The sequence below is a fragment of the Calonectris borealis genome, chromosome Z, assembly GCF_964195595.1.
Source record: "Calonectris borealis chromosome Z, bCalBor7.hap1.2, whole genome shotgun sequence".
Lineage (NCBI taxonomy): Eukaryota > Metazoa > Chordata > Aves > Procellariiformes > Procellariidae > Calonectris > Calonectris borealis.
Window position 1 is genome coordinate 60470308 of NC_134352.1, and position 12744 is coordinate 60483051.

Genomic DNA, 12744 nt, shown 5'->3' on the forward strand with positions numbered 1-12744 from the left:
AATGAAATCCACCCAATCCCCCAAAATATTTCATCACAATTTTTATCATGTCGTATATCAGAATTTAGTAATGTAAGGTTTTTCTGAATTATCTGAAAGTTATTATTTTTATTTTGTGAAGCACTTTGAGATAACTGTCTTCCAATTTAAGCACAATAAAATATCCTTTTCAAGCCCTTTGAAAGCAATTAATAGCTACAATGTTTAATTTTATTCTTTTATTATTTTATTGATAAATAATAAATTATTTATTATTTATTTTATTATTTAATCCATAAGCCTCAGTTCCTTAGATGCCAACTCCAGTAAAGGATCAAGTGTGATATTTTCATCCCTCAAAAGTTAGAGGAAACACTCCCATTAGCCAGGTTCTATTTCAAACATAGTTATGATGAATTGACAATATACGGACCACAGGAAATGCCGATGATTATGCCGATTAACATCTATGGGAACCTTACATTCGTTATGACAAAAACAGTGAGATAATAAACCATTCTGAGGAATAACACTAACTACAAAAAATAGTTCTTTTAAATCTAAGAATTTACAAATATAAATAAAAGAACTGCCTATTATAGAACCATAGAATCGTTTAGGTTGGAAAAGACCCTTAAGACCATCGAGTCCACCGTAAACCTAACACTGCCAAGTCCGCTGCTAAACCACGTCCCTAAGCACCACATCTACACGTCTTTTAAATATCTCCATGGATGGTGACTCTACCACTTCTCTGGGCAGCCTGTTCCAATGCTTGACAACCCTGTCAGTGAAGAAATTTTTCCTAATATCCAATCTAAACCTCCCCTGGTGCAACTTGAGGCCATTTCCTCTTGTCCTGTCACTTATCACTTGGGAGAAGAGGCCAACACCTCGCTACAACCTCCTTTCAGGTAGTTGTAGAGCGCGATGAGGTCTCCCCTCAGCCTCCTCTTCTCCAGGCTAAACAGTCCCAGTTCCCTCAGCTGCTCCTCATAAGACTTGTGCTCCAGGCCCTTCACCAGCTTCGTTGCCCTCCTCTGGACACGCTCCAGCACCTCCATGTCCTTCTTGTAGTGAGGGGCCCAAAACTGAACACAGGATTCGAGGTGCGGCCTCACCAGTGCCGAATACAGGGGCACGATCACCTCCCTGCTCCTGCTGGCCACACTATTTCTGATACAGGCCAGGATGCCGTTGGCCTTCTTGGCCACCTGGGCACACTGCCGGCTCATGTTCAGCCGGCTGTCAACCAGCACCCCCAGGTCCTTTTCCTCTGGGCAGCCTTCCAGCCACTCTTCCCCAAGCCTGTAGCGTTGCCTGGGGTTGTTGTGGCCCAAGTGCAGGACCCGGCACTTGGCCTTGTTGAACCTCATACGGTTGGCCTCGGCCCATCGATCCAGCCTGTCCAGGTCCCTCTGCAGAGCCTTCCTACCCTCGAGCAGATCAACACTCCCGCCCAGCTTGGTGTCGCCTACAAACTTACTGAGGGAGCACTTGATCCCCTCGTCCAGATCATCGATAAAGATGTTGAACAAGACTGGCCCCAAAACTGAGCCCTGGGGAACACCGCTCGTGACCGGCCGCCAACTGGATTTAACTCCATTCACCACAACTCTTGGGGCTCGGCCGTCCTGCCAGTTTTTTACCCAGCCAAGAGTACACCCATCCAAGCCATGAGCAGCCAGTTTCTCTAGGAGAATACTGTGGGAAATGGTGTCAAAGGCTTTACTGAAATCTGGGTAAACAACATCCACAGCCTTTCCCTCATCTGCTAAAGAGGTCACCTTGTCATAGAAGGAGATCAGGTTAGTCAAGGCAGCACCTGCCTTTCATAAACCCATGCTGACTGGGCCTGATCACCTGGTTGTCCCGTACGTGCCGCGTGAAAGCACTCAAGATGATATGCTCCATAACGTCCCCCAGCACCGAGGTCAGACTGACAGACCTGTAGTGCCCCGGATCCTCCTTCCAGCCCTTCTTGTAGATGGACGTCACATTTGCTAACTTCCAGTCAGCTGGGACCTCCCCAGTTAGCCAGGACTGCTGATAAATAATCGGAAGTGGCTTGGGAGCACTTCCACCAGCTCCCTCAGTTCCCTTGGGTGGATCCCATCCGGCCCCATAGACTTGTGTGTGACTAAGTGGTGTAGCAGGTTGCTAACCATTTCCCCTTGGATTATGGGGGCTTCATTCTGCTCCCCATCCCAGCTCAGCGTGCTGGGTGCCCCAAGAACAACTGGTCTTACTATTAAAGACTGAGGCAAAGAAGACATTAAGTACCTCAGCCTTTTCCTCATCCTTTGTCACTATGTTTCCCCCCGCATGCAATAAAGGATGAAGATTCTCCTTAGCCCTCCTTTTGGTCTGAATGTATTTATAGAAACAGTTTTTATTGTCTTTACAGCAGTAGCCACATTAAGTTCTAATTGGGCTTTGGCCCTTCTAATTTTCTGCCTGCATAATCTCATGGCATCTCTGTAGTCCTCTTGAGTTGCCTGCCCCTTCTTCCAAAGGTCATAAACTCTTTTTTTTTCCTGAGTTCCAGCCAAAGCTCTCTGTTCAGCCAGGCCAATCTTCCTCCCCGCTAGCTCGTCTTTCAGCATATATGGTTTAGTCGTATTTGACTGCTGAAAACCATCAGAAGGTGCAGATAGTGTACTCGGGCATAGGCTTACTAGGTGAACTCAGAGACCTCAAGTCCTTTCTCTTAGCACTGTCCAGTGGGGAAGGGATCCTGTATGCTGTGGAAGGGAAGATATGGTATAGTATCATCTGACTCATTTTACTGTAACAGGAATACTTACACATGGGTGGGGAACAGAAAACAGAAAAGAGAAAGGTATATGCAGCAACGCGTATCCCGGTTGCCTTCTGTGCACAGTGAGCTCTTGTGCCAACAGCTCAGTGATGACATCAGCACACACTGGCATCACTCCAAGCTACCTCTTCATTTCTTCACTTCAGGCTGGGTTTTTCCTCTAAGTGAGCTGAATGTATATTTTGATAGCAACTAGAAAACTCAAGCAAAAACAGTGCACCTACTGAGTAAGCCACTATACAATCCTTGCCCTGAAGAGCTGATAATTACCATCCAAGAGGCTTTATTATGAGGATTACAATAATTACTTCTTTTTCCTTGAAGTTTTAATGCTGAACTTAGTTACATGAGAATCCAGCTTTTGTTTAAAACAAAGAAGTCCTGACTTTCCCAGAAGAAATAAAAATGCTTTAAAAATGCAACTCGTGTATATTCTAAAGGCTCAAGCTACAGACAATAAATGAAAAGCTGATGCTTATTACTCGCAAAGTAATATGAACCTGGGTGGGGACTGTCAACACCTTCTTTTTAACTCTTGACTACAGACATGCTGTTACCACTGTCTAGTTTTCAACAGATGTGATTTTTATCCAATTGCCTGGTATGTGGTAGTGTTTTGTGAACTAAAGAGAGAGGCTTAAAAACAGGGAAAACACATACTAGTTAAAAAGCCATAAACTATCAAGCTCAAATGAAAGGCAAGCATTATTTTACAGCTCCCCAACCAAGCACTCTAAGAAAGGCTGGTCCTGTGTGGGTATGTCATGTTTGCCATTATGTTAGGAAGTCGGTGAAAAAATAGAAGAATTCATTGCTCTTGGGAATAAACCTGAAAATTTTGTGAAGTTTTTGTGAAGTTAATTGTTCACTTCATTGTCATAGGTACTGAGAATGTGGAAAGCAATGCACAGATTGTCCCTTCATGTTTTTACTTCACATTTTTTAAGATTTTGTGGCGTTAGGTCACATCCTGCCAGGTCACTGTTAATAAATAGGATGCGAGATGCCAGTGTGCCAATGAACACCTACGTACTTTAAGCGAAGTGGAATAGTTTCACTAGGAGAAAATGAAAATGTCCAAGCACTACAGTATCTTTTAACTTGGAGATAGGAACTCTGGCTTAGGATAAGGAGATACGTGAGCTGAAATCTCCCTTATACATTGATCCTAGATCTTCACAATCCTTAAGGTAATGGGTAAAAAAGAGTGCTGTTCCTCTTCCTTCTCTTTCTCTGTAGATTTTCTTTTGGGGAAAAGAAGGTTGAGAGCAAGCACAACTTTGTTTTGCCTCATCCAGTGGCAAAGCAGAAACAGGATTTTCTGGATTAGACACTGATGTCTCTTAGGCATGGGGCAGGCTGCACCTTTCCCCTCAGCAGTTTCCACCTGAGCCCTTAGGCACCGAGGGCCCTAGCTCAGTGCCTGCAGGAATCGCACTCCAAAACACAGCTGCTTTCCTTGCTGGTTTTTTGGCAGTCAGGGTGTTTACTCTGGTGTCAGGCTCTCACAGAGCAGAGACAGCAGGACATATTGTCCACTGGGTCCACTCACACTAATTGTCTTAACCTCTCTTCCCCAAGAGGATACAGATAACTTCCAATAAGGCCAAAGGAAGATGGTTTTCTGCAGCAGGGACAGCCTGCTCCTGCAGTTCACCCAGAGGTTACCAGCGCTCATGCCCAAGCTCGCTGAGGCAGCCCCTGCTCTGCCCAGTGTGGGAGGCTGGCAGGAACAAGGCTACACTCTTTGCAGGGAGTCAGAAGCCAGATACCACGAGTTTTAGCTCTTTGGAATGGGTCTTCTCCCTGAATCACCTAATTACTTTTCACAAATCCTTCAAATCTTCATACAGTACTTCATTGTAGTCTCCTATGACCTGTACTGAGTATTTAAGTACATATCTTAAATGTAATTTATCTCTATAAGTAGAGGTAATTTAATCACATTTCAATTATTTTCATGTGTAGGCCATGATATATATGCTATAAAAAAAAGAGATCTATAATCAGGAAAGGTAATACAGTAATGACTCCATCCTAGAAAAACCAGATCAACCAGCTTTTCTGCCAGAGCATAACAAACCTAAACACAGTGTGGAGAATAAAATCCAACATTTTCTTTATTTCAAATCCCTGGTACCGCAGTAGGGAAAAATAGGTAGAAAAGCATCGCGCTTCATTTTGCAGAAAATGCACAGCAATAAGGCTAGTGTTGAAGCTGTCATCATCAAGTGATATGTTGCATTAAATATGGGGAATTAACCTTTGCAACCCTAAGAATATAGCTTTCACTGAGCAAACTTTTGTGGAACATTTAGACCTACTTAATTCTCACATCCACAGTCCTAGTTAATTTGCCATCAAACCCAGCGATGATAGGTAATACACTGAGTACCTGTAACAACCATGCAGAATTTTTATGCAATTAAAATGCAAGTACTGTTGCTTTTCACTTCAGCCTTTTATACTGTTTTGCAAAAAGACATTCCTTGACTGCTAGAAGGTACACAGAGGTAACATTACATTGTTTAAATTTAAAATTATTAATTGTTGTGTAAAAGGATTTACTTGGATTTAGCAAAGGAAGCTGGTGGGTGTGAGCTCATGACCAAGTCTGAGGGAGCTTCCCCCAGCTGTGGGGGAATCTGGCAGGAGATCTCTGACCTCACCCTGCCAGAGCAATGGTCTGTTGGGAGGGAGGGAAAGAAAGGGGAAAACAGCTCCTCAGTCAGCAAGAGCCAGAATCATGAGCTTAGTTGCTGTAAGCGCAGCAGAAAGAGGGTCCCAGGAGGAGCTGTGCCTGTGGAAGCCAAGCCCAGGCTTACAGCAGACACTGAGCCAGGACCTCAGCAGCAGCAGGGACCTCCATAAGAGACCCTGGTTGCTGCCAAGTACACCACCGCCTGGGAACTGGGAACAACTGGCCAGCACAAAAAGGGGGTTATCGCTCACATGAAGCAGGTGAAGGACTGGCTCTTACTGAGCGTCGTTATGCCTGTGGCTTGGAGTGAAGCATCTCACTGCAAGGAGCAGTCACCTGGCCACCAATGGGTTGAAAATAGCCTGGGACTGGTGCAATCCAGCGTAACTGGAATAAGCACAACTGTCAGAAGAAAATACTTCACTCATCCTGAAGGAATTAACTGCTTGCTCCTCGTGTTAGGGGCTGATTAACAATCCAAATCCTGCTTCCACCTTGTGCATGCCCCAAAGCGGGGGCTTTAGGCATAAAGAAGGGAAAAGGAAAAGTTTCCTGATTCTGTGCCTTGCAGCAACAGCCCCACATTTGCAGTGGGCTCCTGTACTGTGCTGTGCTCAGGAGATCAGGGTAGGGCTGTTGGGATACAGTATTGTGTGGAATCACTTTTCCCTGCACCCCGAAAGGAAGCCCAGGCAGGAGCAGGGACAGTGTGGCATCTAGAGGTTGCAGCAAAGTTCCTAGATGGCCCTGCAGGAAGGCAGAGGGAAGCACCTTTTTCTGTCCTTCCCATCCTCTCACGGTCTTTCACTTTCACCTCTTTAATGGTGAAAGCGGCTGCCTTGCAGCAAATAACTTCCAAATCCTAACAAATCTGTTCACTTAACTTCTAAATGCGCATTGACTAAGCATTTTCATAACATCTAGATCATACGAGACTGTAATGTGTCTGGAGTTTAAATGTTTGACAAGTTTCAGCTAAGTAGAAGAAAAAATACCTTTCTAAATGTGAATAATAATTATGGCTATGTTGCTCATTAAACTTAAAAAGAAATTAAAGAATCCAATCGCAAATTAAATAATTCAATCACAAATAGTTATTTTACAAAAATAGAACTCCCTCCTCAAAACGTCATGATGGAATAATGAAATTATTTTTGGTCATAACACCAGCTTTTTTGATAGTGTGGTGGTCCTCAATTTTGGGCCAAATAACAGCATTGGATCTGATAAAGTGTTTGTGGTTTTCCCCTGATCATGGAGACAGTGGGAGGTGGGTTGAGATGCTGGAAGGGGACAAGGCTGGATCCAGCCACACTGAATAAACACTGCGAGAACAGACAGCATGGCTGTGTAGAAAGCGTGTGACTCAGCACAGCTGCGTGGATCTCCTCACATCCTTTCTCAGCATGGGGAGTTTCCAAATAATTTTCTGGAGTCCCGGCTAACCGGCATACTTTTTCCATTAAACTCACTTCTTTGTGGACACTGGGCTCTGCTTCTAAGCAGTCCCCTTTCATCTCAATGACAATGATGGCAAGAATTTCCAAAAAAGCAATTTGCAAACCTCTTGAACTATGGTAAAACAGCATTTATTAAAGCTAGAGAGAGGGGTGACATTGAAAGTATGAAAAGACTATATACTCAAAATCAAACAAACACATCCCTTCCATGTTAGAGAGCTGGGAGGTGCTCCGTTTCTAGCACAAATTCTTTTCTCCTTCGGCTTTTCTAATTCTCCTGTCCCCAAGCCACAACTAACGGTATCTGTTCTCAAACTAGCAGTAAGGTATGTCACAAGGTAGTGTGGACAGATCTGCCCTATCCTTCCTTGGATAACTTATGATGCAGGGAGCTCTGCAAAGGCAAGTTAAGAAGGGCCACCACCTCCCTTGAATTGTGACCTTTACTGCTGCTGCAGGATTTGGCTGTGCTCGCTCATCCGAGCCCACAGGTCCTGCTGACGCATGACACAGTTGTTCTCCCTGGAGAACACAAAGCTGCTCCAGGAGTCCTCTCCATCAGCAAACTGCGTCTCTGCCAGGCGCGCAGGAGGAAACACAGAAAAGCACTGGAGGATATCACAGTGGAACCTAAATGACATCCATAACGCCACATGGCCATATTAGCAGCTGACAAACTCGGTAACTCAAGTTTAACTTACACCTCAGAAGAGAACTAGGGCAAATGACCACACTATTCAAAGGAAGGCCCGCTGGCCTGCACACCAGCCACAACAGTGACCATAAGCAGATGCACAGAAAAGAAAAAGAGGAGGACAAACATAAATGGTATTTCTGCAATTACTCTCTCACTCTTACACTACATTCTGCTCAGGGAAATTCCCAAGTCAGTTATGGTTTGTCTCTTTAGTAATCCCCAATGGATCTCACTTGCAAGTGTTGCCCAGTCTTCCCTGGAACTTATGGAAACCTCTTGTATCCCCAGCATCCTTTGGCAAGGAGCTCTACAGGTCTCCTACCTGCTGGTGTCCTTTGTGCAATGTTTTCCATTATTTCAGCGGATGGCGCCAGCCCCTAGGTGTGTAGTAGAGGATGTGCACAGACAGACTGAAGTGTTCTCGGCTGCTTAATCAGGTCTCTTACAGAAGTTATTCAATACTTTCTATCATGTGTCTTAAATATTGTTGGACTCTGTCAGAGCCTAAACTGTTAATGTGACCATTCAATCTAGCTTTTAAGAGATATTGGTGTGTCTGTTGCTTAACTTAATTTTAATTTATTGGCATAAAACTGCAATAGGTAAGATATTAGTCTCTGCCAAACCAGGCAATGCCAAAACCATAATTCCTTCTACTTGCCATGCTGCCTTTTGAACTCTAATGCCATGTACTATTTAAATGTCATAAGCCAGGACTGCTGCCACATGAACTGCCCAGCTCACTCAGTGCCCTTGGACTTTTGCACCTGTCTTTGAAACACTCCCTCTTTTACGTCAACACAGGCATGCCATCAACTAGACTGGAGAACTGATCCTGTTAAAATTCTGCCTCTTTTGGATGAGTATCCCGTGATCCTTGTGTGCTTGTACCAACCTATGGGCCAGCACACAGGGGTGGAGTGGGATAGTACAGGTGCACACACATGGTAAGAAAAAAAAAAAAGCAATGGCCTTACAAGTATTTACCTTTTTCCCCCATACTCCTACCAGATGGCTGTTGCAATATTTCACTATCATGATAACTAGAAAAGTTATAATTTTTCATATCTTATTTAGATCACTGATAAATTAAGAACATAAGGATACAACATGGATGAGACTTCAGAACACATCACAGACACGGACAGATCAGCTAAACAGTCAGGTCAAATGCTCGAAATGGAATTCATGGTCAGAAATTAATAAATGCATGATTCTCTTAAAATTTCCACAATTAGTCAGGAAATGTGGTCAAAATGCCATATTTTGTACATGCAACTTACAGAGCAATTCAGACTACCAGCATATTATAAAATACCAAAGAGTGCAGAATAAAAAAGGGGAGATGGATTGATACTGCACAAACCTTTAATCAGAGGTTTCCATTTAGGAAAATGATACTGTGATTCAACAAACCACGTCTTCTTATGTATTAAAGCAGTTATGACTATTACAAGTACCAATTTTCAAGGAAGAGGAAAAGACAGGTCCTAAAAAAAGAAATTTGATTAAGCAATCACAAAATCACAAAGACAAATACTATTTAGAGTAAGAGGGTTTTCAGATCTAGAAATTTTGTTCTGAAGTCCTCCTTTACACAACTGAGAATGGCGTTACTGCTTGGGCAAATCCTAAGTTCCTCGGGAGTCATCAACAATTCTCAGCCAGAGTTCATCCATCCCTACAGCTGTCCCAGGCCTTATCTACACCAAGATGTTTATGTAACGTCAATAAAACTGAGGTAATTGAAACCAACACCTTCTGAAACTGAGACAGGCAGAATGCATTGGCCAAATCACAGATAAAATTCTATTGCCTGTTCACTTCAGCAGTCCCGCAGGTGTGAAAGCACCACCTGCCTTTTATTGACTATGGTTAGGTTAGAGCAAGCCTACAGCTTTAACTTGGTGTACATTTCATGAGGCTGTTCTGAGGAGGACTGTTTTCCTTTCACAAAACTCTTCCTCCAGCCATCCCTACAACTCCATATACACTTTCCTCCTCTGTAGCTCTGCCATGGATTTACTTAAAGGTTGCACAGTACGTTGTAATTCTGGCAAGACCTCAACAGATGAGGGGATCTTGAGGGGAAAGAAAAAAAAGCACTTCCAGGTCACCACTCATAAATCATCACTTTTTTTCTTGGTTTGTGGGTTCCTTTTCCATAGGCATCCCCTAGAGGTGAGCTAGAAGATGGAGGGAAAAATCCTCTTCCGAGAGTGTTCTGGGAACTGTGGTGTGACGATCAGTAACTGTGTGGTAGCAGAACAACACTAGAAAAATATGCATGCTTCTACTAAACGGAGAAACACGGAAGGGCTGGTGAAAGTAGATGCATACGGTAAGCAATCCCATTCTGCAGGCTGGCCGGAGCAGGAGAAATAATGCAAATGAACAATGGCAGTAGGGAAGCCAATAGTACGGCTAGTAACCGCATTAGTGTATCTGTAGGTTATTTCTACTGTGGGTTACTCTTGCTAATAACCTGAGACATATGCCCACAAGACAGAGAAGGGATCAGTTCAAAAAGGTCATGATAAAACCAGGAAACTGTGTCATAATCCATTTTGCTTGTATGGTGTTCTCCAGAACACACATAGAATTCTTCATACATATAAGAACTATTTATGCATTTAATCTTACTGCCCAGAAAGAGAGGGGAGAGGTTACAGTATCCCTTAAGTGCCATAATAACCACAATTTTTTTTCAATAGTTAAACACCCCCCCCCCCCCCAATATATTGGCTATCCCTCTGGAGAAAAATGTAAGTCACACGTGACTATGATTGCATCTGTTTTCTACACAGAATTAATTTCTTATAATGCTCTATCTTGTCAGAGGACTACTGAAATGTCTGGCAGAACTGACTGCCCATGGCCCTCTACCCAGATTTTGGTTTGTGTCTCCCCACTTTCCAAAATCTGGCTATGATGTAGTCAGCTCCCCAGCCTCTGAGACCGCGTCTTGATGCTGCTCTTTGAAGGTGACCAGGCGGTGTGATTCAATGTCACTCTCTTCATGCTCTTTATCTCAGACTCACAAAGCACAGTTCTCCCCAGTGTCCACCAAACTTTGTGGTTCGTGATTGGCATTTTTCCACACCTGTTGTCTAGCTCTTCAAAATAGGTACAAATCCCATGGGATTTCCTAGAGGTCTACTGCCACCCCGAAACCTGGCTGGTTTTCTTCTCCCTCAGTGCCCCACCTGGATGCTTCTCCCTCTGGGTTCCTGGTCCTTCATTTGATTGGAAAACTGCTGTCATCTGTGTAGTGGGTAAGCAAGAATGCAGAGGGGCTTGAACAAGCTCCTCTCCCCAGAGGCAAACACATGATGGATCTCAGCAGAAGACCTTGCTGTTGCCTGAATCATGATTGCTCAGTAATGATAAGCATGACCGAAGGATCTGAACTCTTCCTAGCTAGAATCAGATAAGACAGGGCCTAGATAGCGTTTCAGTAGCATTTCTTTTTGAACAGAGGTACATGAGTGTAAAACCACTGAGGTTGACTCACAATGTAGAACACAAATCTTATTGTGTTCAGATCCCAGACAAGACCACTGAGGTCAGTGTAATAAAGGGCTGGGTTTTATTCTGCTAGAAACATTGTCGTAGAGTCACTAACAGCTGGGCTGGAAGAGTTACTCAAGGCATCACCTAGTTCTGCCAGGATGAACTATATATATCTGCATCATTTCTATTTCTCTAAACCACTCTAAAACTGCCAGTGATGGAGGTCCTACAGATTCCCTAGAAAGTGAGAGCTCAGTAAAACTAGTGCCAATTGTTAGAACCTTTTTTCCTAATATCTAACTTTGCTAACATTTCAGCCTACTCAGTAAGCATGGAAAACATGCTGCAGCCTCGGACATACTTTAAGTATGTCATCATGTCTCTCCATGATTTTCTTTAGACCAAACAAAATTAATTGCTCCAAACATTCTCAAGATTGTTCTGATTGCTCTCATCTTCTCTGGACTTTGTCCAGTTTTCTTTAAGGAAGATCATGGACTGAGTTAAAAATATCCTCCAACAAATAACTTACTGGTGCTGAATGAAGGAAGGACTTCTTCACATACGTTACAGCCAACAATCCTCTTTGCTGCAAGGCAATACTGTTGACTCCCATTGCATTTGAGATTCGCTGTAATGACTCAGATTGCCTTAAGAGGAATCGTTATTTTATCCACTCCACCCTATATTCCTTCCAGTGCAAATGCAGAAACACTAGACAAGAACTGTAATAGACCCATGCTGACAGTAACTTTCAACTCCCTTCAAAACAGTTTTACAAACTAGTACATACAAATAGTAGCTCAACTGAAATGGAAGGGAAAAAAGGGAAAAAAAGACCCTCCTCAGTTTGGTCAATGTATCCCAATATTCACTTAATTCATCTTCAGAAGGAAAACCTGTTTACGTCTTCTCACTGGCTAGGATTAACATTTCACTATACTCATCAGACTTTGCAACCTTTTCCTGGCATCAGAAAGGTTTTGTTGTAAAATTTAAGTTAAATCACTCCTTGGAACTGGTGTGGTTTAATTATATTACTAAAAGGAATACAGACAGAAGAAATTATCTGAGAAATGTTATGGGCTTTTAAGATGTTTCAGAATGCTTTCAACATTTTCAGTTATCACTTTTAATGCTTATCTAATAAAGATTTGTTCCGAAAAGTAATTTGCTGTTTGGACAGTCCCATAGTGTCAATACAAACTGAGTTATCTCTGTGATAAGCCATCAATAAACTTCCTATGTGAGATGGACCAACAAGATTCTAAAAGAGAAAGATGTGGAAAATCCTTATCCAATTCATCACAATACTGTGATTAATTTTCCATCACAACCTTCCCCACTATATTTCTACTGCAAATAGGTTGTATACCTAAGCATACATTTCTTCAATAATCTTGTTTCCCTTGTTGTAATGCTGACCTTATTTTAAACTCCATGTGTTGATGCAAGCTCGCATTTATCATTGTCTGCTTGCAGGTGGTTTGCTCTGGAGACTAGTTGGCTATTACAAAGGACACAGTAACACCCACTCTAACAAACATGCCAACACGTAACAATGTTTCATTTT